This window comes from Apium graveolens, chromosome 2 (genome assembly GCF_009905375.1).
Source record: "Apium graveolens cultivar Ventura chromosome 2, ASM990537v1, whole genome shotgun sequence".
Taxonomy (NCBI): Eukaryota; Viridiplantae; Streptophyta; class Magnoliopsida; order Apiales; family Apiaceae; genus Apium; species Apium graveolens.
Genome location: NC_133648.1, coordinates 76,305,232 through 76,331,095, shown reverse-complemented (window position 1 = coordinate 76,331,095; position 25,864 = coordinate 76,305,232). Strand labels below are relative to the sequence as shown.

The 25,864-nt window shown below is 35.3% G+C and overlaps 1 non-coding gene across 1 annotated transcript; it reads right to left on the bottom strand.

Annotated features, from left to right (window-relative positions):
- Positions 1 to 18,567: 18,567 nt before the first annotated feature.
- Positions 18,568 to 18,678, bottom strand: LOC141709755 (small nucleolar RNA R71). The gene has a single exon (XR_012570317.1). It is a non-coding gene; the product is annotated as a small nucleolar RNA R71 (small nucleolar RNA).
- Between the last annotated feature and the right edge of the window lie 7,186 nt (positions 18,679 to 25,864).

The window sequence follows — 25,864 nt, the reverse complement described above, 5'->3', positions numbered from 1 at the left end:
AATAATTGATTAAATGAGATTTAATTGATTATAAATTAATTAAGAAAAGTTCTTAATATTATTAATTAAGGATTTAATTTTTGGAAATTAAATCAAGAGAGAGAATTATTTCTAAAGTGTTTAGAAAAAGGATTAATAATTAAAAGGTGTTTTAATTATTAATGAGAATAATAAATGGGATAATAATAATAATATTTATTGGAAAATTTCAGCTGAAAATTTTACCTATAAATACACTATTATAGACCCTATTTTTATTTTGAACCCAAAAACCCCAAAAACCCAAAAAGTTTGGAAAACCCAATTCTCTCCACCTCCTTCCTCCTCCCTAACATCGTTTTCTTGGTGGATACCGGTGGAGTGCTTCACACTTGAGGAGCAACTGCTAAGGATCTCTGATCGTTGTCTCCGAATTATTTTAAAGGTTAGATTCGATCCCTCGAATTTTTATTCATGATCTGTATGCTTTTAATTTGGATTTTATATGTGCGAAAGTGTTTTGCCATGCCCCCGCTACGTTTAAAATCCAACAATGGTATCAGAGCATAGGTTGTATGCATATAGATCTGTGGTAAAAATTTCAGGATTTTATGTGCTTGTATGAATTAATTATGAATTTTACAAGTTATATTATGGATTAATTTTGTCTGATGAGAAATCATTTCTCAGAATAATTTTGAATGTTGATCTGGGTTCTACAAGTGTTGTAGATCGTCTGGGTATTTTTTTCATAATTTTATGATGTGTAGATTTTTTATTATGAATTTTTGAAGTTCTTACAATTAAATTCGTATTAAATAATCATATATATATAATTGTTAGTAAGTATATATATATACACCTGTTATATACAAAAGACACAGCACATGTTGTCTGTTGTATGCACGGAGAAAGTGAAGACAGACACGGCAGAAAAGGACAGGCACGCTCATCGAGAAAAGGCGGCTGCTGCAAAAAAAAAAGGGGTGTCGCGCATTTCGGGAATGCGTTACACACCTGTGGCGCATTCACGGAATGCGTTACACCTTTTAATGGCTTAAAAGGTTGTAACGCATCACCGGAATGCGTTACAGGGCTTGTAACGCGTTCCGGTAATGCGTTACAGCCCGACTGTTTACATTAAAATTGTTTTTCTGGGAGTTTCGTAACTCCATTTTAGGCGTGCAATATACCGTTGGATTCGTTTTTCCGAGACGGATCTAATGGAGTGATCAATTTTAGTTTATATAACAGTTTTGAACTGTTTATATTTCCATAAAGTGTTTTAAAGTTGTTTTTGACTGTTTTAATTGCTTTTAAATGCTTCATGTGATACATAGAGATGTATAATGCTTAGACTAATGTGCTAGATGATATAACATGCCTACTTTGATGTTTATTCATGTTTATATATGTGATATATGCTTAGTTTATCATGCGATGATAGATTTAGGTGAACTTAAATGAACATAAGGCGTTTGTTAGACAACCTAGTATAGTGAAATTGTTTCATAACCTTAATAACAATATTATGAATACAATCATGAGATTATTGTGTTTGTGAAACACGTAATTGAATATGAATTTTCGATATGAGAGAAAGGATGATTATGTCAACAACAGATTTCTATTTGTAAGAAAGGGTTATTAAGTGACGCCTCTTAACAATGCTCCACCCGATCTGGGAATCATCTGATTATTGATTATTGATTTGAAATATTTAATTTAAAAGGAAGAATTTCTTTATAATATGATTATGATTGTAACATAATATAATCCCTCTAAAATTAAATAATATCAAGTAGTAATTGGCCAATGATACAACGGGCTTGTGTCGGTCATAGCCTTCCAACAAGATAGAAAGTAGTTCTTATTTTTGAATCATTGTCGTTTCGTGCCACAGCCGAGGGCTTTGATTTCGAAATAAGAAATACGTGTCTATTACATAGAGATGTGTACATTGAATAAGAATCTAAAGGTCGTTACGTGCCACAGCCGTGGGCCTTTGGGGACTGATTCAATTGTACGGAATGTTGGGTTAGACTTGACTTAGAATATTGAGTTTGTCATGCCACAGCCGTGACTCAATTATTCAAGAGGCTAAAGTTTGATTAGGGAATAACATTAGATGTAATTGACAAGAGTTGTCTGCCTATTGAACATTACATGGCGTTTCGTGCCACAGCCGGGGTTGTGTAATGGAATGTAGGATCCCTATTCCCACTAGAATTATGAATGCTTATTTTTCACGTAGGGGGTTGAATAAATTAGATAAACTAGTGGGAGCCACTTATGAATAAAGACCCGATTCATATAGTGTTTTGAAATGAAATCGAATATTTGCTAAGTGTTGTTATGTGTTTATCATTTACAGATTTACTTTGCACGTTATGTCTTCTGCACTATCACTCAGGAGCATACTAGATGCTCACAAATTGATTGGTCCTAATTATGCTGACTGGCTTCGAAACTTGAGAATTGTTCTCAGGATTGAGAAGCTGGAATACGTGATTGACTCACCTAAGCCTACTGAACCTGTTAGTGATGCACATAATGATGAACATGTTGTGTATCGTAAGTGGATAGATGATGCAAATGTTGCTCAATGCATCATGCTAGCTTCTATGAACATTGAGCTACAGAAGCAACATGAGCATATGGATGCTCACACTATCCTAATGCATCTACAAGAGTTGTATGATGTGGCGGGGAGGACAGCTCGATATGAGATATCGAATGAGCTGTTCGGTTGTAGGATGTCTGAGAGATCATCTGTGAATGACCATGTACTTAAGATGATCAATTTGATTGAACGTCTTGGATAACTTGGTTTTGCCATGGATGGGGAGCTGAGCCAAGACTTGGTCTTGCAATCGCTTCCGAGTTCGTTCTCGCAGTTTGTTGTGAACTTTCACATGAATAAGTTGGATGTCAGCCTGCCTGAACTCCACAACATGTTGAAGACTGCGGAATCGAATTTTCCCCCTAAGAAGAGTTTTGTTCTTCTAATTGGTGAAGGTTCCAATCCTAAGAAAAGGAAGAGGAACTCTTCCAAGAAGAAGAAAGTAGGTGAAGAAAAGCCGGTTCCACCAAAAGCTGAAGACCCCAAGAGCAAAGTTATTTGCTTTCACTGTAACAAGGTGGGGCACTGGAAGAGGAACTGCAAGGTTTACCTTGCAGAATTGAAGAAGAAGAAGGGTAGTGAGACTACCGCTTCTGATTCAGGTATGTTCATGATAGAAGTGAATATGTCATTAAATCAAATTTCTACTTGGGTATTAGATACCGCCTTTGGTTCTCATATCTGCAATTTGTTGCAGGGACCAAGGAGAAGTAGGACTCTTGAGGAAGAGGAGGTGATTCTACTGATGGGAAATGGAGCAAGAGTTGCTGCTGAAGATGTAGAATCATTTCATTTACATATGCCTATGGGAAAGACTATTATTTTAAATAATTGTTATTTTGTTCCCTCAATTGTGAGGAATTTTATTCCCATGTTAGACTTGGCTGGATTTTCATTTATTATTGAGAATAATGAATGTTCTATTCTTAGAGATAATATTCTTTATGGACGTGGTGCTTTAAATAATGGTCTATATATATGTGACATAATTTACTTCAGATTGAACAAACTAATAAAAGAAAAGGGATAATGAAAATCTCACTTTATTGTGGCACTGCAGTCTCCATTTAGTAGACATGGAGAGAGGACTGCAAATTTGCTAGGAATGGTACACACAGATGTATGTGGACCAATGTCTACGCAAGCCATGGGTGGATTATCATACTTCATTACTTTCATAGATGATAGATCTGGATTCAGATATGTGTTTGATGAAACACAAGTCTGAGGCCTTTGAAAAGTTCAAAGAATATAAGTATGAAGTGGAGAAAAAACCAAACATAGTATTATAACTCTTCGATCAGATCGAGGTGGTGAATACTTTAATGGATTGTTTCTAGATTATCTCAAAGTAAATGGTATAGTCTCCCAGTGGACGCCTCCAGATTGGTATCTGAAAGGAGAAATCGAACTTTGTTAGACATAGTTCGGTCCATGATGAGCTATGCAAATCTTCCAGTATTCCTATGGGGTTATGCATTGGAAACCTCAGCATATTTACTGAATAAGGTGCTTTCCAAATCTGTTCCTCAAACTTCGTATGAGATATGGAAAGAAAGGAAACCGAGTCTTAAACACGTTAAGATTTGGGGATGTCCAGCTTATGTCAAGTAAGTTGACCCAGATAAGCTGGAATATCGATCCGTAAAATGTAGTTTTGTGGGATATCCTAAAGAGACTTTAGGGTATTACTTTTACACCGATCATCGGGTGTTTGTCTCCAGACATGCTACCTTCTTGGAAAAGGAGTTTATCCTTGAAGGAAACAGTGGGAGCAAAATTGAACTTGATGAAGTTCAAGAAGCACAAACTACTACGGATCAAGTGGAAACACCTGTTCTGACTAAACAACCTTTTGTGGAACAGCCCATTCATAGATCAGGGAGAGTGTCTCGCCAACCTGAGAGGTAATATGGCCTTGTCATTGAGAATGACAATGAGTTGTCGATCATTGATGATGACGACCCTGTGACCTATAATGAGGCTATGAGTAGTGTTGACTCAGAGAAATGGCATAGTGCCATGAAATCCAGAATGGAATCTATGTATACGGTATACAAAAGATAGATTATAGCAGATGGTAAGGCCAGGCTTGTGGAAAAAGGATTCAAACAAAGGCAATGAATTGACTTTGATGAAACCTTTTACCTGTAGCCCTGTTAAAATCAGTTCGGATTTTGCTTGCGATTGCTGCTTACTACGACTATGAGATATGGCATATAGCCAGATGGTTTTCTTTCTAAGGGAAATGAAATCCTAGTGTGTAAGCTACTGCGAACCATATGTGGTTTAAAGCAAGCTTCTCGTAGATGAACCATGCGTCTACAAAAGGGTTAGTGGGAGCGCGGTAACATTTCTTATATTGTATTGAATTAGAGTTGACACACATAACAACATAGCAGACCCACTCATAAAGCTACTTTATGAAAGTCACTTTGATCGTCATAAAGACAAGATGGGTATTAGATACCAGAGTGATTGGCTTTAGTACAAGTGGGAGATTGAAAGGAATATGTCCTAAGTCCAATCATGTATTCGGATTTAGGCATAACTTCCTGTGTAATCTGTTTTGATTTTATTGATATTAATAAAAGACTTGTTTTGTTTTTATTACGGGCTCTATCTATTTAAGTGTTTAAATAAGATATACCATAGTTTAGAGTAAAGCTTTTTATGGATTATGATGAGATCATAATACTGAGACCTAAAAAGATGATAACTCTAAACTTAAATAGTTCCTGGTCGTAGGATTACTAACTGGTAATTAATAATCCACAGAGATCGGTACATACTATGCTTGCTTCATTATGAAGGATGTCTGTTCTCATAGACATTTGTGTGGTGACACTATAGCTAGTATGTAGGTGCTTATTATAGAATAAGTTCACTGAACATGACTCGCACAGCTGAACAACTGATGGAGTTCACTCACGTGTCAGCAGTTGTTCACATAGTGTAGTTGTACAAGTATCCTTAGACTTGAGGTCATCATAGTCATCTTGTGTACACTGAACTATGCTTTGGTTTAGTTCTTAGTCTCCAGGACAATTATTAGGGCTCTACTGGGTATAGGAATTTGTACACGAAGATAGTGTATGATCAATAAATGATCTACCCCTTCCAGTGAAGGAAGCGAATGTTCAAGGCTGATCCACTTATGCTAGTTCAGGAATCTCTGGCCAGAGTAAATGAAATTAGAAAGGAGTTTCTAATTTGCATAGAACTACGCATAGTAAATGGTAAGCAAGTGATTGAATTAGATAGGCTTGACACGAGATCCATGCCTTGTATTTAATCGGGACATTGTAGGGTAGAAGGAGTTTATTGTACGGTAACTATTCACTAAATAGGTTCTTGGTATTCTAAGCAGTGAATTCATATTATCCAGATAGTCGCGATATGCTGAGAAGTATCCCTCACGATGTAGAATAAATGTGATTAATTAATTAATCATATTTAATAAATTAGAGAATTTATATAAATAATGATAAAATAGTTTTATTATTATTTATTTCTACTACCGGCTTAATATTGAACCTACAGGGTCACACCATAAAAAGAGAATGATTTTATGGTGGAGGAATTAATTAATAATGGCTAATAATTATTTATTTGTGAAATAAATAATTAATTGGAAAATTTAATAATTGATTAAATGAGATTTAATTGATTATAAATTAATTAAGAAAAGTTCTTAATATTATTAATTAAGGATTTAATTTTTGGAAATTAAATCAAGAGAGAGAATTATTTCTAAAGTGTTTAGAAAAAGGATTAATAATTAAAAGGTGTTTTAATTATTAATGAGAATAATAAATGGGATAATAATAATAATAATATTTATGGGAAAATTTCAGCTGAAAATTTTGCCTATAAATACACTATTATAGACCCTATTTTTATTTTGAACCCAAAAACCCCAAAAACCCAAAAAGTTTGGAAAACCCAATTCTCTCCACCTCCTTCCTCCTCCCTAACATCGTTTTCTTGGTGGATACCGGTGGAGTGCTTCAGACTTGAGGAGCAACTGCTAAGGATCTCTGATCGTTGCCTCCAAATTATTTTAAATGTTAGATTCGATCCCTCGAATTTTTATTCATGATCTGTATGCTTTTAATTTGGATTTTATATGTGCGAAAATGTTTTGCCATGCCCCCGCTGCGTTTAAAATCCAACACTTATAACACATAAGTTACAATCAATATACTAGATATCAATTGTTGACGGATTTAGTTATAATCAATCATGTTGCTTATTTATTTTAAGTTAGTTTGAATTATGGAGCAAATAACATCATTGAATTGCTTCAAATTCCATAATCCAAACAACCCAAAATAAATATTAAATAAATAAATACTAAATATCTATGAGTTAGATACTAACACTTAAATATTTATAATTATCCTTGAGTAGTCACCAATAGGATATATGACTAATATACATGGCAATCACTTTCTGGATAATTATTAATTTTAGAAATACTTTCTAAGCATATAAAATATTGAGAATTTTATACACATAACTTAGAAAATGCTTCAATCTTTCAATATCAGTGATGTTAGAAATAAGCATTGATTACTTAGAATAAAAATTTCAAATAATATCACTAATACTAAAAGTACCACAATTATTCGTACATGATACAAATAACTATGTTGCATATGATTTTAATATAATTTAAATTATGAGACTGATATAGAATGGAATTGTCTACAGTCAAAATTTAAATCAATTATAATAACATTCAAATTTAATGTTGTAATACTTAACTACCAAAAATGTATATGACATTGTAATCATGATAATCAAGATAGTAGCACTAAGTACGTGAAACTAGATTACTGATAAATTCACAAGTCCTTTAAATATTGAAGATTTAATACTTATGAACTTATATTAAGAATTCCTTACAAATGGGATTTCCAACTAATATGCAATGAATGATATCCCAGACTTACAAACCAGTCTTGAAAAATTAACTTTAACAAGTGATTTAGTAAATGTTTCTGCAAGTAATTCTTTGACTAAAAGACATGCTCTCTAAAGTAATGATACCCGGTGTGAAGGTGCCTTGTCATAGAGTGTTCCACAGAGTTGTTGGATTTGAAGTTGTTTCTCATCATAACAAGAAATCAATCTTCTTCCATAAAGTTTACAGCTTCCTGAGATGCTTCTCCTGTCACTTAAGTTGACAGCTTCAGAGATGCTTCTCTTGTCTTTCTTACAACCTGCATAATCTGTATCTATATAGCCAAACATGTTAAGCATAATATCTTTAGGGTACTTTACTCCAGGAGTTGGTAGTCCCTTAAGATATCTAATAATCTTGTTAATAGCTATAAAATTAGATTCTCTAGGATCCACTTGGAACCTTGCACATTGGCATCTTGAGAACATTACATGTTGTTTATTAGCATTTGAGTAAAAGAGTGAGCTCGTCATACCTCTATAGCTTGTCATTGTTACCTGAGTTTCACCGATCAAGCTTTAGTGGTTTTTGTTGGTATGTAGTCTTGGCATGTTTAGAATCTTCCAAATTTTGCATCTTCAAAAGATCCTTATACTTACTTGTATTGCCATCATTCTTTTGGTTTACTTGAGCTTCTAAAGGAAATATTCTTTTGGTATGCTTATAGTAATTCCAAATAGAATTGCAACCTTTCCAACACGCTCCTCCATACCTACTCTGCAATTACTTAGCAAATAATCTTGCACAAGTTTTTGTTAGTAGAACAACATATAACATTATTATTATATCAGATCACATATATAACATTATGTTTGTGCCTTGTGATAAGAGAGTTATTAATATGACGACTCTACTAGTTCATATTAAACTGAAACTTCAGTTAGAGTGCCATACCATGTCCTAGACGATTGCTTGAGTAGTATGCCAGTTCATACCAACCTGAAGTGAGATTGTGAAGAAGAGATATATAAAGTTCAATTGATCTGCTACTGCAAAGTCCATGAACTGTGGTGCATTGACTTCCTCTTTTGACTCACCAACCAGAAGTACACTTGTACACACTTACCAGAGTACAATTCCAGGTAGAATGTGCATCAGGTGCTTGATATGTCATAATATCCTCAAGTCTCATCACTGGTGCTTTCTTTTCGATACTACTTCCAGATAATAACCTAGCATCCAGTTTGGCCTTGTCCCTCGTAACAATGCCATTGTCATCTAGTTTGACTTCTGGTTATCCTTGTACCAATTACAAAGTTGTCATTTGGTTTGGATACCAGCTTCCCTATAATCTACTTGCTGACTGATTGAGTTCATCTTGCTTTGTAATCACCCAATCAATCCGGATCTATCAGAGCTTCTGTAACTTTCTTAGTTTCTTCCTCGGATAGAAAACTTAGAGAAATAATCATTCGCACCCAGTAGCCCTGCTAATCATTACTCCACCATCTGGATCACTTAAGAACTAGACTCTGGGAATAGACTTGACATCAAACCCTTTGTCTCAGCAAATATGTTCTTTAGTGTCCACTGATTTTTAATGTGGTGTTGTGTCTGACTAGTTGATCCTTCTATTGCTCCCCCTAAGCTGTTGCTGAGATTTCCTGAATATCCTTACCTTTGCTGACTGGCTTCATTGAAATAATGAGTAGTGTTATACACTGTCATTCCACTGCTTGGATATGAATCATCAATACCATTAATTTCTCCTTTAACAGCTTGGAGCATGTAGTTGTTAAACTGTGCACTTAGACTGTCTATCACCTTCTGTTGATCAACCACAAATGCCCTGTAGGTTGTAGACTCCACTGAGTAGCCATGGAAAATATCCTTACAAGTCTTAGCAGCAAATGCCAAGATCTTCAAACAACTAAAGATATTTAATTTTTTGCTCATGTAGAACATTCTCTCCAAACACTTTCAGGTTATCCAGTGTTTGCTCCTGTTGGCCATTAACTCATTAGTGGTCTTCATGTATACATCCAGATCAAGGATTGATCTTACTTGTTGCAAACTGTTTTGACTGCTTCAGCCCTTTGGTATTTAGAAAGTCTTGATTAGCTTGATATTTCCATTGTAGCTTTAATCAAGTTCCGGTTCTTCCTTTGTACCACTCCATTCTGACACGGAGCTCCCAGTGCTGAATATGTCTCAAAATATTCTTGATGTTACATATATTATTCAGAACCGCTTCTTGAATTCAGTTCCATTATATGACCACAAGATCATTTCTTTACAGTTGCTTCCAGCTTGATCTTCTTTGATGTGATCAATCACTAAAGGTGAGGTCTTATCTTGAGAACACACGAACAACAACTTTGTTTAAGAGTAGTCATCAATCATCACTAAGGCATATCTTTGCTTTGATGTGATGTTGTCCTTGACTCCTCTTTCTAACATGCCTCACATTTATCATCTTCTGAATTCTAGATGAGGCAGTCCTCTAACTAACCACTTTTCACAAAAGAGTTCCTTGAGTTGATGTTCAAGGGTGAGAGCTTCTAATGCTATAGCTAAACTTTTGTCGGATGAAGCTTTACAGTAGAAACCATTGACTTCACCTTTTCAGAGTTTCCAGTCTAGCCACGAGCATTTCCTTTCCTTACTCTAAAAAGAGTAAGCTTCTCAACCTTTTTGCTTTAGATGAGACACTAATCCTTCATTGAATTGACATTTTGTCCTTTGATGCAGAACTGTCTGATAGGAGGATTTGTGCCTTGATTCTCCAGCAAGGAAGTTACTTCAGTTTTTATCAGTGACTCCAATGATTAGTTGTTATCAGTGATACGAATTGTTCAATTCATGATGACATCTTTTTTCTGCATAGCTTGTCCCGTAATGAGAACTATTTCTGTCATCTCCAAAGATTATTGACGGAATAGATTTTGTCAATCACATTTGATTGTGAGGCTCTTTCTTTGATCATATGCCTTAAGTATGAATTACCAAGAATACATATGAATTAATTGACCTGTTATGTCCTGCACTCACAAATGGATTAACAGTTCTTGGTACCCAACTTATCAGTTTGGGTCCAGTTGGATTAAAGATGTTATTATAAACCGAGATAACAACAGTTGCAACCTTATCATGCTAATTCTTATCTTTGACTGACCATTTTCTCCATTTTAATACCTTTGATAGATTATCTCTAGGCTAGGGGAAAATTGGTTCCAACCTTACATAAGGAGGACTAGCAGTCTTTGCCCTATTGTAAACCTAAACATGTTTCTACTATAATTAATGCAAGTACTAAGAGATGCATTCAATGCATAAAGATAAGCAAGCATTATGTTGGTAATACATGGCATTCATTCAGAAATATTACGCATAAGAATTAAGCAAAACAGGCATGATATGGAACAAACAGAATTAACAAATAAATCACTAATTCTATCTAGTCCAATCATGTTGAAGAATCTCATCTAGCTATCTCAATCCAATCATAAACTAATACATCTTAACAAACAATTCAGATCAAATGAATAAATCACAATGTAATAGGATACAGAGAGTAAGCATTAACAAAGGTCTTATATGATGGAAAACATCTATCTCACTAAAGCAATTAATCATGTTCAACAAATATTCAAACATATGTTTAAGATCATCTAAAGTAACATGCACAAGTTAAACATCAATCCTAGTTACTAGAGAATAATCTAGTGAACTAGTTCAGCATTATCTAAGTGTGATGCAATCATGCTTGTGTGAGTGTTAAACATTTAAATACTAAGATCTTATCATGCATTGAATATTGAGAGCAAAGTATTGCAGTGGTTCAAGAATTTGAAACCTGAGATATGTGAGTTGGACCATCTTCAGAGATTGCTATGAAAGCAAGATATTCATGATTCTCGTCATCTGATCCATCCCAACTCTTTCCCGTGCACTGGCTGCTTCCCTAAGAAAACATTCCACCTTTGTCTAAACTCTTCAACTGAATCCCTACTTATCCTTGTTTGTCAAGATTCTTGTACTGTTGTAGCAAAACCCCTGATAGTTACTTGACACATATGTCTTGTCAAACCTTTAGCTATCAAATCTTGTTTATATCCCATCCTCAATCTTGTAATCACCCCTTGAACTGAATCTGTAAGAATCTCTGCTTCTGAATAGATAGGCTTGATCCTTGGATATAGCTTATGTACTCCTTGTGAATCTGATGCGACCAAACTTCCCTGACAAGTGAAATACTGCCCTGACATCCAATCCCTTAAGTACTTCTACCTGAGCTTCTTCTGATTCAGCTATCAGTAACTCTTACATTTTGTCCCGAGGTTCCAACCTTAATGCATGTAACTGAGATGTTTGTTTGTCCCCACTATTTTCTCTGACCTCCACAATTCCTGCATCTTTGATCTCATTGATTCCCTGATAAATGTAGCATTGGTACAAACCACTGTGTGACTGTATAATCTGGAATCATAGAGTTATCTTAAAATCTCCGAGAAAAATTGTACCCGTAGAAATTTCATTCAATTCCTGCGTCTGAAAACCCAGTGGTATCGTATGGAGTAAGCATTTGAGGATGTTCCACAATTTTCATCTGTAGGTCTTGAAATCAGTTCCATTGGAGTAAGAAAACCATTATCTATAATTTATGTATTCGGGAATTTTCCATCTGAATAGCACATGGTCTTCGTTTTTTTCAAAAGATTAAAATCCACTTTAGAAGCCCCGAGGAATCCTGAGTCTACCAATACTTGATTACCCTTAATTTAATATTTAAGAAAAATTTAAATTTCCAATATTTTTAAATTTCTTAGAAAATAAATATTTACGTAAAATCTAATTTTCAAGAATTTCAAATTTTCTTAAAAATTAAATAAAACATAAATTATTATTTAAGAAAAAATGTAAATTAAAGAATTTTAATTTTTTAAGGAGAAATAAATAAATCAGAAATAATTAAATAGGGGTTACAAAAAAAATTGAAATATATCCTTTATCAATCTGTGTAGCGACAAGAGGCTGTGGCGGCAAGAGACAGTTTTTCCTTTACATCGCAATAACCTCCTGTGGCTATTACTCCTCCTGCGACCAGGGATAGCCAAGTTATGACGACGAGTGAATCCTTCTCCTGCCTTAGAAATTAAAAACCGAACAGCTTATGTGGCGATTAGCTGATTTCTTCTTGCACGTGTTGTACGTTTCCTGGAAGCCAGACTTCCTGCGCGTGGCACTACATACGTGCGGCAGGCGCGTGTAAACCACGAACGTCGCGTGTGCACTGTACGGTTCCAGCGCGTGGTCTTCCAACTGCTGCTTTTCATTTTATTTTCCCACACATGTAATCTCCTTTGTTCACCAGCCACCATTTTACTTAACTAATAACCAACCAAGTGAATGAACATGGTTAAGAAATATGTACGCGAATTCAGCAGCCAACAAACACAAGAAATGTACCATAAAATTAATTGAAATTATAAATTCTTATTTACTATAATTTAAATTATAAATTAATTTAAATTAAATTTATAAAATAAATTTATTTAAAATAAGTTTAAAACATAAACTTATCCAAGTTTAAATAATAAACTCATTTAAGATAAATTTATAAAATAAATTTCCTAAATCAAAATTATAAAATAAGTTAATGTAAATTCAAATTAATAAAATAAATTTATTTAAGGATCCTGATTTGTGTATCAATCAGTAAACTCTGATACCAATTGTTAGGTCCCGAATTATTGTAGAAGGGGGGTTGAATACGATAATCAATAAATTAAAAATTCTTTCGAATCTTTAGCGGATAAAATATTTAGTGCTCGGTTAGTGGTTTCGTGTTCTTGAGAGGAATAGTGTTTTGAACGATAAAAATGAGGAACACAAGATATTCGGGGAAATATATATATTCGTATATAAATCCTCGAGGGTGTTGCTACACTCCGGTAAATAAATTAACCGGTTACAATCTAAGAATAATAAAGTTCCTAGCTACTACAAAGATTTACAAATCAAATCCTATACAATAATCTAGCTTTTGTTTGTACTAGGATTTAATTACCGGGTAACGATTATAATGCCCCTAAGAATATACAAGAATTAAATCGGGCATTATAACGTTACTCCGGTGAGAAGTTAAACGGATATTCAAGTAGCTTGAACTCCTCTGTAAATCTCCGCTTCTTGTTTTATCAGCTCTCTTTTTGTTGGAGAAGAAGATAAACAATACTGATTCAGATCTGCTGCAAAGTGTAGACTTTATACACAATAAAATTGTGTGGCTGAGAATTGAGAAGCTCTGTGTGGCGACAGCTTTTTCTCTGGCGACAAAATAGTTCTGTGGCGACAGGGAGATACAGGGGGAAGCTTTTATTTGTGTGGCGAACACATGAGAGTGCCGGGGGGGAGTAACTTCCCTGTGGCGACTAAGTACTACTACTAGTACTTATTCACTTAACCAAACTAAAACTAACAACCTGTACACGTTTAGTTTATTTGATTTTTTGTTTTTTTCTTTTCATTTCTTTTTCTTTTCCATTTTCTTTTTGTTTTCTTTTCCTTTTTCTTTTTCTTTTTTTTTTCCTTTTTTTGTTTTCTTTTGTTTTCTTTTTCTATTTTCTATTTTTTTCTTTTTCTATTTTCTTTTTCTTTTCTTTTTCCTTTTCCTTTTTTTTGTTTTTCCTTTTTCTATTTTCTTTTTCTTTTTGTATTTTCTTTTTCTGTTTAAATTGTAACTAACTTTAATTTATAAAATAAACTTAAATATAACTTATATAAATAAACTAATTTAGATTTATAAAATAAACTCATTTAAAGTTTATAAAATAAATCATTTTAAATTTATTAAATAAATTATATTAAAGTCCATTAAATATATTTATTTAATTTAAAATTTTAACTTTAAGCCTCGCCAGTCCCCTGAGTTGTTTAGCTGTATACCCCGCGCACCTCTTCTCGTACTTTAACAGATAAACATTCAATCCAAGTACATTCCTCAACTTAACAATTCTTCTATAAATAATACCCAGATTCCTTTTACGAGCTGTTGACGCCTAGTGCAACTGGCCTGGTTCACAGATGACTAACCCCGATTCAAGTCTTCATATTATAGCCTTGATTACATTGTTAAGCTTTCCTTTACTCTATTGCTTCGAACACTGACTGTCAATAAACAATTGTACTTTCACTGGAATCCTTTCTGGTACTCTAGAAAATTATGTCTTCATTAACCTCTGTCTATACCATGTCTTCAATTCTTCAGATTTCTATGCTTCGAACATTGTCTATCTTCAATCAATGCCAATACATTGAAATCTGCCGGTAGCACTTGTATACTGAATCTTCAACATTTCTGAAACCCTGAAAGTATTTAACCTTTGTTCTTCACTGAGGCATGATCATATTAATGAACTTCTTTCAGTGACCTGTAGATAGATTTCAGGCCTTCTTCTAATCTTCCGATTCTTTGTATTTGCCTTATCTTCATTCTTCCTGATTTCTTGTGTAGACGTAGTATTATTAACTTGTCCTCTTCTAGTGTTGTTATCGTGTTGGGTTATCATATAACTGTTCATACAGCTACGCAGTATCACCAACAGTACTATTTTCCGAGACACTAGTGTCGAGGTTGATTGGCCACATGATCCTCCACCCAAAGAGGGTGATCCTTCCGATAACTAGGTTTGCCTGAAATCCTTATTATTTCCTTCAATGAGGACATTGAAAATTTTAAGTTTGGGGTGATAATGTAAGGATTAGTTTGTGTATGTCCATATAGATTCACATAGATTCATGTAGCATGTTTAGTTTTATTTCATTCATATTTTTGCATGATTGTTCTTATTTATTTATATTTTTATGTGAGTTCATATAGTTGCATGTGCATGCTTATAACATGATCCTTTATTTGAGTGTGGTGATGACGAATAGAGGGTTGTTTAAGTTTAATGAATTGATTTACATGCCAGAGAAAAAAATCTAAAGTCTTATAGGATTGCTTTCGAACTAGATCATGATCATACTTGTTTGTTGTTGAGATTTAATCACTTAGTTATATTTAGAATTTGTGATATTCTCGTAATGACGTAGGAGCACTGAATTTTTTAAGCTAGAGAAAAACTTGGATTTCATTGCTAGTTGTGAATAAGGCTAGGCGTCAAATGGCTAGTAGCCGGCTCATATTTATATGAGTAGTCTAGGGTTAAATGAGATGAAGCGAAACGCACTCATTCAGAAATTGTTGAAAAAAAAGGAAAAAAGAAGAAAAAAGAAAAAAAAAGAAAAGTATGTATTTATACATAATTGATCAAGAGTGGGCTCTTTAATACTCGAGTTATTAAGTTCTAGGGGACTTTGTGCCTACTGACCTAAGGCTTTTATAGTCTGGGATCCGCTCACCTAACGCTCGCTATATTGGTATTATTGTATAAGTCTTTTGTGGACCTCATTCATTACACGGTCAAATAAGCATCTTTGTTATGTGTTCAATAATAGCATGAATTCTTGTATAACTCTAGTACGAAGGAGGTGTTGAGAGTCATTATGTGTTTAACGTATATTCTGTTTATAAACTTGTGAGTCTTGATGAGAGATGGTTATGGTTATTGATCTAGTTTTGAGAGTATATTTATTAAGCATCCACACACGCATATTTCTGATTTGTGAGTTGGTTTGTGGGGTTTATTCAAACTCTGCTTAGAGTAATTACATTTTTAGAGGCATTCGCTTGTTCGTTGGTTATGGTTAGTCTGAGGGGATCGATTGCATTATCATTTAATTGTATTCATGCAATAGGTTTGTTTTATAGATTTGAATCTGTTTATGCTTGAGGAAAAACATCGATTCAAGTTTGGGGGTGTGATAAGTGGATTTTATATCTACTTGGAACGCTTCATTACAAGCTTAAGTTGGTGTTTTGGACTCAAGTTATTGGTATTTTAGAGGCATTCGCTTGTTCGTTGGTTATGGTTAGTCTGAGGGGATCGATTGCATTATCATTTAATTATATTCATGCATTAGGTTTGTTTTATAGATTTGAATCTGTTTATGCTTGAGGAAAAACATCGATTCAAGTTTGGGGGTGTGATAAGTGGATTTTATATCTACTTGGAACACTTCATTACAAGCATAAGTTGGTGTTTTGGACTCATGTTATTGATATTTTTATATGTTTTTGTGTTATTGCATTTCAGGCATCAGTTAAATGAAGAAAGGAGCTTTTCAAGGAACTATGCTGAAAAAACTAAGAATTGGAAGCCTAGGCCATTCTCAAGTTGTATAGAATCTCGTTAGCTTCGCGTGGGCAGTTGAATCGCCTAATTCTAAAGAGCGGAACTCAAGATACGACCAAAAGAAGAATTGTCAGAAAATTTTCGGAAGGCCAGCGCGGACACGCCAGAACTAGCGCGCCCGCGCTCCAAAAATCATTATTCCGGCGTGGCCACGCCCGAAAGTAGCGCGCCCATGCTCTCTTTCTGCACCAGAATCCTGATTTTAGTCAAAATTGAAGATTTTGAGAGTTTTGGTCATCCTGGAGCCTATATATCTCAATAAAAAGATGTTTTTAAAACAAGGAACGAGGGGAGAGCAATAAGAAGACCTAGAGAGCACGAGACGGCTACGGAAAAGAAGACTTTTGTTTTCTTTAGTATAGTTGATACTTGGATGCTTGTTTTCGATTTTTCTTTGAACCATAGTACTCTTATCTTATTTTATATCATGTTTTCATTGGAACCCATTGTGATGATGAGTTCGGTTATGAACTAATCATTGTCATGGGGTTCAAACGGATTTACTTATGAATTTCTACAGTTAATTTATTTCAATATCTTGGTGTGTGGTGATGGATCGATATCCTAGTATTGGTTGTCCTAATTCATCTTATGTGCGTAGCTAACATATAAGATAGCGTGTTAATCTCTATTGAAGCGAAAGTGAGTATAGAGGTTTAGAACTTGTCATGCTAGCATAGGTCCATGTATAATTGTATGCATGATTCATAGGTAATTTTAACCATCTTACTTTCCATATGTAATCACGATAGATAACTTGTTATTTAAACCTTTATGTTATCAAATTTTATGGACATATAGGGTCATAACATAATTGGTCTCTATTCCGCTTTTATCTCTTTTGTGGATGTCTGGTAGTAGGGTATTCGTACAATGAAAGTTGGCGTTTACTAGTTTCGAGTTATCTGATTAATTGTCATCATCATTGCATGCCAAGGTTAAGAACAATGACTTTTAATGAAGTATTTAATGAATTTAGAATCCCATAATTGTCTTATATAGTTAATTCAATCACTTTGATTCTTAGTTAACTGCATGTTCGTTTCATCTTAGTTAATACATCTCAACTTGTTATTGTCTTAGCACTGAGCGATAGCCATACCATTGTTGCATAGGTGCATAATCTTAAGTTAACTAAAAAGAGTCTCTTTCGGAACAAAATCTGATTTATATCTTATACTACTTGTGAACGCGTATACTTGCGTGTAATTTTATCGCGTGTTTTCGCCCCAACAAGTTTTTGGCAACGCTGTCGGAGACTCAGTGTTAATTTTTAGTTTATGTGCTTGATATTAGTGGTCGTTAAAGTTCACTGACTCGGATTCTTTTACCTTCACGGTTTACCTGTTTGTGTTTCAAGTACTCATTACAATGGGAGATCCAGCAGCACCAACGAAAGCGTTGATGGATTTTTCTCAACCCAAGATCAATGACATTTAATCTAGCATTGTCAGGCCAGTGATCGCATCTAATACCTTTGAAATAAAGCCTAGCATGATTCAAATAGTACATAATTCAATCCAATTTGGGGGTTCTCTAGCAGAAGATCCTAATATGCATATTAGGGATTTCATCGAGATCTGTGATACCTTCAAGTTCAACAATATTTCTGAAGATGTTGTGAAGCTGAGACTTTTCTTATTCTCTCTGAGGGACAAGGCTAAGAGCTGGTTATGCTCTCTACCAGCTGGTTCAATTAATACTTGGGAGGATCTTGCTCAGGAATTTCATACTAAATTGTTCCCTATGGCGAAGACAGCTGCAATGAAGAATGCTCTTACTCAATTTATGCAGCAATCGGGAGAGTCTTTATGTGAAGCTTGGGAGCATTATAAGGAAAGGCTTAGGAAGTGTCCTCGTCATGGGATTCCTGACTGGATGATTATCAATTGCTTCTATAATGGTTTGGGAGAACAATCAAGAATCATTCTTGATGCAGCATCAGGTGGAGCATTATGGGCAAAGAGCTATAAGGAAGCTTATGATCTAATTAAACTAATGGCTGCTAATGAATATCAGTATCCAACCCAGGGATTGTCACAGGGCCGCGTAGCATGAGTTATTGAAGTGGATACAGCTACGGCTATCATAGCTTAACTAAAGGCGTTATCTATGAAGATTGATTTTTTGGCTAACTATGTTGTTAATCAGATAACCAGAGTTTGTGAGCTGTGTGCATGTTCGCATGCGGCGAAGCAATGTGCTATATCTAGTGAATCAGCTCAGTTTGTGAGAAACTTTCAGAGATCGTAGAAAGCAATTCCAGACACTTATCATCCTGACAATTGGAATCATCATAACTTTAGCTGGAGCAACAATCAGAATGCGATGCAATAGCCGTTCCAGCAGTTTGGGAACAAGCAATTCAATCCTCCTGGTTTTCAGCAACAATTTGCACCAAGGCAATAGTTTCAACCAATGGGAATGCAACAACAAACTCAAAGAGATGCAGGTCTATCTTCGAATGAAAAATCTGAATTGGAGGAGTTGAGGCTTATGTGCAAAAACCAGGCTCTTATATGCCAAAGCCAGGTTATTTCTATCAAGACTCTGGAGAACCAAATAGGGCAAATTGCTAACGTCTTATTAGATCAACTACCAGGAATGCTTTCTAGTGATATAGAAGCAAATCCATATAAGAGGGAAGTTAAAGAACAGGTGAACGCCATCACCTTGAGGTCTGGAAAGGTCGCAAGCCCCCAAATTCAGCAAAATGAAGAGTCTAAAAACTCTGTCCAGAATGCAGGTGCATCTGCACCTTTGCCGAATCCAGAAAATGAGATTGTAGCTGAAAAAGTGGTGCAGAAGGATGCCGAGGTGGAATCAAGGAAGAAAACTGTGGAACACACTCCTTCTGAGGGTAATACAGGGGAGAAACAGGTCTATCCTGCACCTCCTTTTCCTAAGAAGCTGTAGAAGCAGAAGTTGGATAAGCAATTTGCTAAGTTTCTGGATGTGCTCAATAAACTTCATATCAACATACCTTTTGCTGAATCTCTTGAACAAATGCCTAGCTATGCGAAGTTTATGAAAGGTATTATCTCTTGCAAAGTGAAGCTCGATGACTTAGAGATTGTTGCTCTTACGGAGGAATGCAGTGCTTTGCTACAACAAAAGTTCTCTCTGAAGCATAACGATCCTGGAAGATTCACTATTCCTTGCACTACCGGAAACTTGTCGTTCGATAAGTGTTTATATGATTTGGGAGTTGGCATCAATCTGATGCCCTTTTCTATCTTCAAGAAGCTTGGTCTACCTGATCTGAAACTGACATACATGTTATTGTAACTAGCTGATCGTTCCATCGCTTATCCATGAGGTATAGTGGAGGATGTCTTGGTCAAGGTGGACAAACTCATCTTCCCTGCTAATTTTGTATTTCTGGATTTTGAGGAAGATAAGAAGATTCCCATTATCTTGGGAAGACCATTCTTGGCTACAGGCCGAACTATGATCGATGTGCAAAAAGGAGAGCTTACGATGAAGGTTCAAGATCAGAAGGTCACTTTTAGTGTGTTCAAGGCAATAAAGTTACCCACAGATAACGAACAGTGCTTTAAAGTTGAGTGGGTAGACTCTGTCGTGAATTTGGAGCTTGAGCAATTTCCAAAGTCAGATACCTTAGAGAGAGCCTTAATAGGGGAATCAGTTATTGAAGATGAAGAAGGAGCAGAGCAACTGCAGGTTTTGAATGCACCTCCGTGGAAGAGGAAGTTGGATATGCCACTCGATTCTCTTGGATTAGCAGAGCTGAAAATTTCTCAGGAGCATCTCGAGCCGTCTATTGAAGAAGCTCCCACACTTGAGCTTAACCCACTTCCAAATCATTTGAGTTATGCATTTCCAGTTGCACCTCCTGACAAGGGTTTGGATTATATCTATGATAATCTAAAGGGTGACCATCCGGTTCCTCCCGTGCGTACAGATGGTCCCTCTCATGGACCATAGACAGTGGATAGGACTGGTGTTGGTGATGAGCAGTATAGAAGGTTGATTCGGTGTATTGAGGCCATGCATGACATCCACCAACATTTTGCTGAAGATTTGACACATGCTCTCGGTACTATTTTTCGAGACACTGGTGTCGAGGTTGATTGACCACCTGATCCTTCACCCAAAGAGGGTGATCCTTCCGATAACTAGGTATGCCTGAAATCCTATTTATTGACTTCAATGAGGACATTGAAAATTTTAATTTGTTTGTATCCATATAGATTCATATAGATTCATGTAGCATGTTTAGTTGTATTTCATTCATATTTTTGCATGATTGTTCATATAGAACATTTTTATTTGTGTTTTTATGTGAGTTCATATAGTTGCATGTGCATGCATATAACATGATCATTTAGGTTGAGCTATTTCTGATTGATAAGTTGATGTTGATTTGAGTGTGGTGATGACGAACAGAGGGTTATTTAAGTTTAATGAATTGATTTGCATGCCAGAGAAAAAAAAATTACAAGTCTTATAGGATTGCTTTCGAACTAGATTATGATCATACTTGTTTGTTGTTGAGATTTAATCACTTGGTTATATTTAAAATTATTACATATTTAATTCTCAATGATCAGAAGAAGTTCAGGATCTGGCTGTTCGGGTGCCATCAGTATCTGATGTATCATCAGGATTTGATACATCATCAGCATTTGGATATCAACAGTAATTGAAGCCAGTCTGCCTAAAGAATTTGTTAAGTTCCTGAGATGATCTCAATGAAAAACTGGAAAGAATGCCTAGGCTATAAGGATGGAGTTAAGGATGTGGACACTGAAAATAAAATTACCCTTAAAACTCCTGTTAAGTTTATCTCATCAGAAGCTGATGAACCCAAATCCACTTTTGAAAAGGGTTCAACATCAGTATCAAAAGAAAAAATGGTAAGTGATAAATCTCAAAGAAAGGAAAGCAAGGAAACCATTAAGTTTGTTAAGAAAGAAAAGAACATAGGACTTCTGTCAGCAAGACAATTGAAAAAGAAAATATCTGAGGTTACTGACAAACCTCAAGTAAAAAGTCCTAAAAGAAACAGGAATGGTAAGCAAGGTATCTCTAAGGATTCAAATTACAAGGTTGTTCCCAATGCTCCTAGAAAAACTTATTTTAACTGTGGAAATACTAATTATCTTGCTATTGTTTGTAGGAGGAATAAGAAAATGAAAACTGCTATTCATGAGTCTGATGTTAGGGGTAGATCTGTATTTTATAAACCACAAAATCCTTGTTTTCATTGTGGTAGTAGTTGGCTTTCAATTTATACTTGTAGATCTTATCACAAGTTGTATTACAATTATTATGAACCTTTGCCTAAGTTTAATAAAGTTGCTTGTGTGCTTAATTCTATTGGTTTTACTAAATCTACTTCTGACAAGACAAATCCTGACAAAGGAAAAACTGTCAAAAGTACTCCTGACACACAAAGGCTTAAGTTGTCCAAAAAGAGGGCCCAACAAGTGTGGGTCCTTAAAAATCCTTCTAATTAATTATTCTTCTGATTGCAGGGTGACAAGAAAAATACACTTGTCATGGATAGTGGATGTTCAGGACACATGACTGGAAATAAATCCCTGTTGTCAGAATTTGAAAAGAAGGTTGGCCCAAATATATCTTATGGAGATGGAAATGTAGGACATACTCTGGGATATGGCAACTTGATAATTGGAAAGGTAACAATAGAGAATGTAGCTCTGGTGGATGGACTGAAGCATAATCTTCTGAGCATCAGTCAAATCACTGACAGAGGTTATCATGTTGTATTCTATGACTCACACTGTGAAGTTGTTCATAACAAGTCAAAAAAAATTGTCTTGATAGGATACAGACATGGTAACATTTATGAAGTAAGGCTACATGAAAGTCTTGAAAATGAAGCTACTTGCCTTATATCTAAGGAATCAGTAGATGAGAGCTGGAACTGGTATAAGAAGCTCTCACATCTCAACTTCAATTCAATCAATGAACTTGCCAAAAAGGAGCTTGTAAGAGGATTGCCAAACATTCTATACTCATCTGATGGTCTTTGTGATGCTTTCCAAAAGTCCAAATAAAGAAGAGTATCTTTCAAAAGCAAAACTGAATTCTCCATTTCTGAGCCATATCACATGCTACATCCGGACCTCTTTGGACCAGTGAACATAATGTCCATCAACAATAAAAGGTACACACTTGTAATTGTTGATGATTTCACTACATATACATGGGTTTATTTTCTACACAGGAAGGATGAAACTCCAGAAATTCTTCTGGACAACATAAGGCAAATTGAAAATGGATCCACTCATAAAGTGAAAATTCTGAGAAGTGATAATGGCACTGAATTTAAGAACTCAAAAATGGAGGAATTCTGTAAGTACAAAGGCATAGAACAACAATTCTCAGCTCCTGGTACACCTCAGCAAAATGGTGTTGTTGAGAGGAAGAACAGAACCTTGATTAAAGCTGGCAGAACTCTGCTAGAAGAAGCAAAACTACCCACTTACTTTTGGGCAGAAGCAGTAAACACAACATGTTATACTCAGAATATCACTCTGATAAACAGACATGGTGTTACTCCTTATCAAATGCTAAAAGAAAAGAAGCCCAGTCTCAAACATCTTCATGTATTTGGATGTAAGTGCTTTGTTTTGAAAACTCATACTGATCAGCTTGGAAAGTTTGAATCAAGAGCTGATGAAAGAATCTTTGTTGGATACTCACCATCAAAAGCATACAGAGTGTTCAATATGAGAACATACACTGTAGTAGTCTCCATAAATGTATCTTTTGATGATAAAAAGATTCCTGGTTTTGAAGAAGATACTCATGAAAGCTTAATCTTTGCAAATGAAAATGTATTGTTGGAATCTGGATCAAACTCTAATGAACTGTCAAATCCTGATGATCCAAATCCTGACACTCCTTCAGATTCTGAAGATAATCACTGTACTAACGAACCTGCACATGTTGAGGGGCAGCAATAGCAAGGGTTAACTGATGGTACTAACACTGAAGAATCATCTCAAGATTCTTCTCAATCTAATCTCTCAGAATCTAATGCTGATTCAACATCAGATGAACATGAGTCAAGTCCCAATATTTCATTAGGAGATAACGCAACAGATTCAGAGGGAGCCTCAAATGCATTTGATGAGGCATACAATTCAGGGGGAGAATCTAGCTCCAGAAGGACACCTCTCAGTGCCAGAAAATAGACTAAAGATCATAATACTGATCTGATCATTGAAAATCCTGATGATGGTGTAAAGACAAGAAGTGCAACTCCAAATGAATGTTTATATTATAATCTACTCTCAAAAGAAGAGACAAAGAAAGTAGAAGATTCACTTAAGGATGCAGATTGGGTCATGGCTATGCAAGAAGGATTGAATGAGTTTGAAAGAAATGAAGTATAGAAGCTAGTGCCTAGACCTAAGAACAGGTCAATTGTAGGCACAAAGTGGGTCTTTAGAAACAAGACTGATTCTGATGGAACAATCATCAGAAACAAGGCAAGGTTGGTGGCTAAAGGATATTTCCAACAGGAAGGTATTGACTATGATGAGACATTTTCTCCTGTTGCTAGACTAGAAGCAATCAGAATCTTCTTGGCATATGCTGCTCACAAGAAGTTTAAAGTCTTTCAGATGGATGTCAAGAGTGCATTTCTCAATGGAGAACTTGAAGAGGAAGTCTATGTTGAACAACCACCAGGATTTGTAGATCCTAAACATCCTGACTATGTTTACAGACTTGATAAAGCACTCTATGGACTGAAGCAAGCACCTAGAGCATGGTATGAAACTCTTGCTCAGTTTCTAATTGAAAGTTGATTCAAAAGAGGTAAAATAGATAAAACGTTATTTTATCTGAATAAAGGTAAAGATTTGCTTTTAGTCCAAATTTATGTGGATGATATCATTTGGATCAACTAATCAAACATTGTGTGATAAGTTTTCAAAGTTGATGCAATCAAGATATCAAATGAGTATGATGGGAGAGATGAGCTATTTCCTAGGCTTGCAAATTAAACAGACTGATAATGGCATCTATATTAATCAGTCCAAGTACACGATAAATCTACTGAAGAGGTTTAATATGCAAGAAAGTGCAACTGCAAATAATCCTATGGAAACTGCTACAAAACTTGATCCTCATGAAGGTACAACAGTTGATGTCACAAGCTACAGAGGTATGATTGGTTCTCTTTTATGCCTAACTACTAGCAGGAAAGACATTATGTTTGCCACTTGTTTGTGTGCAAGATTTCAGGCAAATCCCACATCTAATTGCAGTAAAGAGAATTTTCAGATACCTCAAGTGTATTATTTCACTTGGACTTTGATATGCAAGGGAAGCTGATTTTGCACTATGTGGTTATTCAGATGCTGATTTTGCTGGATGCAAAATATACAGGAAGAGTACATCAGGAAGCTGTCAGTTTTTAGGAGGCAGATTAATCTCATGGTTCAGCAAGAAGTAGAAATCTATTTCCACTTCAACTGCTGAGGCTGAATATATTGCAGCTGGGAGTTGCTGTGCTCAGTTGTTATGAATGAAAAATCAGCTCATGGACTATGGATTATCATTTTCAAAAATCCCTATTTATTGTGATAATCAAAGTGGTATTGTTATGACAAGAAATCCGGTGCAACACTCTCTTACAAAACACATCAGTATCAGATATCACTTTATAAGAGAGCATGTCATGGAAGGAACCATAGAGCTTCATTTTGTTCCTACTGAACAGCAGATGGCTGATATCTTCACAAAGCCATTACCTGAAGCAACATTAACAAAGCTTGTGAATGAACTTGGTATGGTTATTTGGGACAAGTAAATTTATTTCAATTTATATTTGATCAAATCCTGATGTATACTGTTCAAATCATGATATATCCTAAATGCTGTGTTTTTAGATATTAAGCCAGAAATATTTGATGTATTTCATTTTTATATGCATGATAAATTAAGTGAATTTCTTTGCTAAACGTGCATGTATGAATAAATATATCATTGTCATCATTACACATCAGTCTAGGGAGGCGCACCTTCAAAAGACATATTTTGGTTAATTCA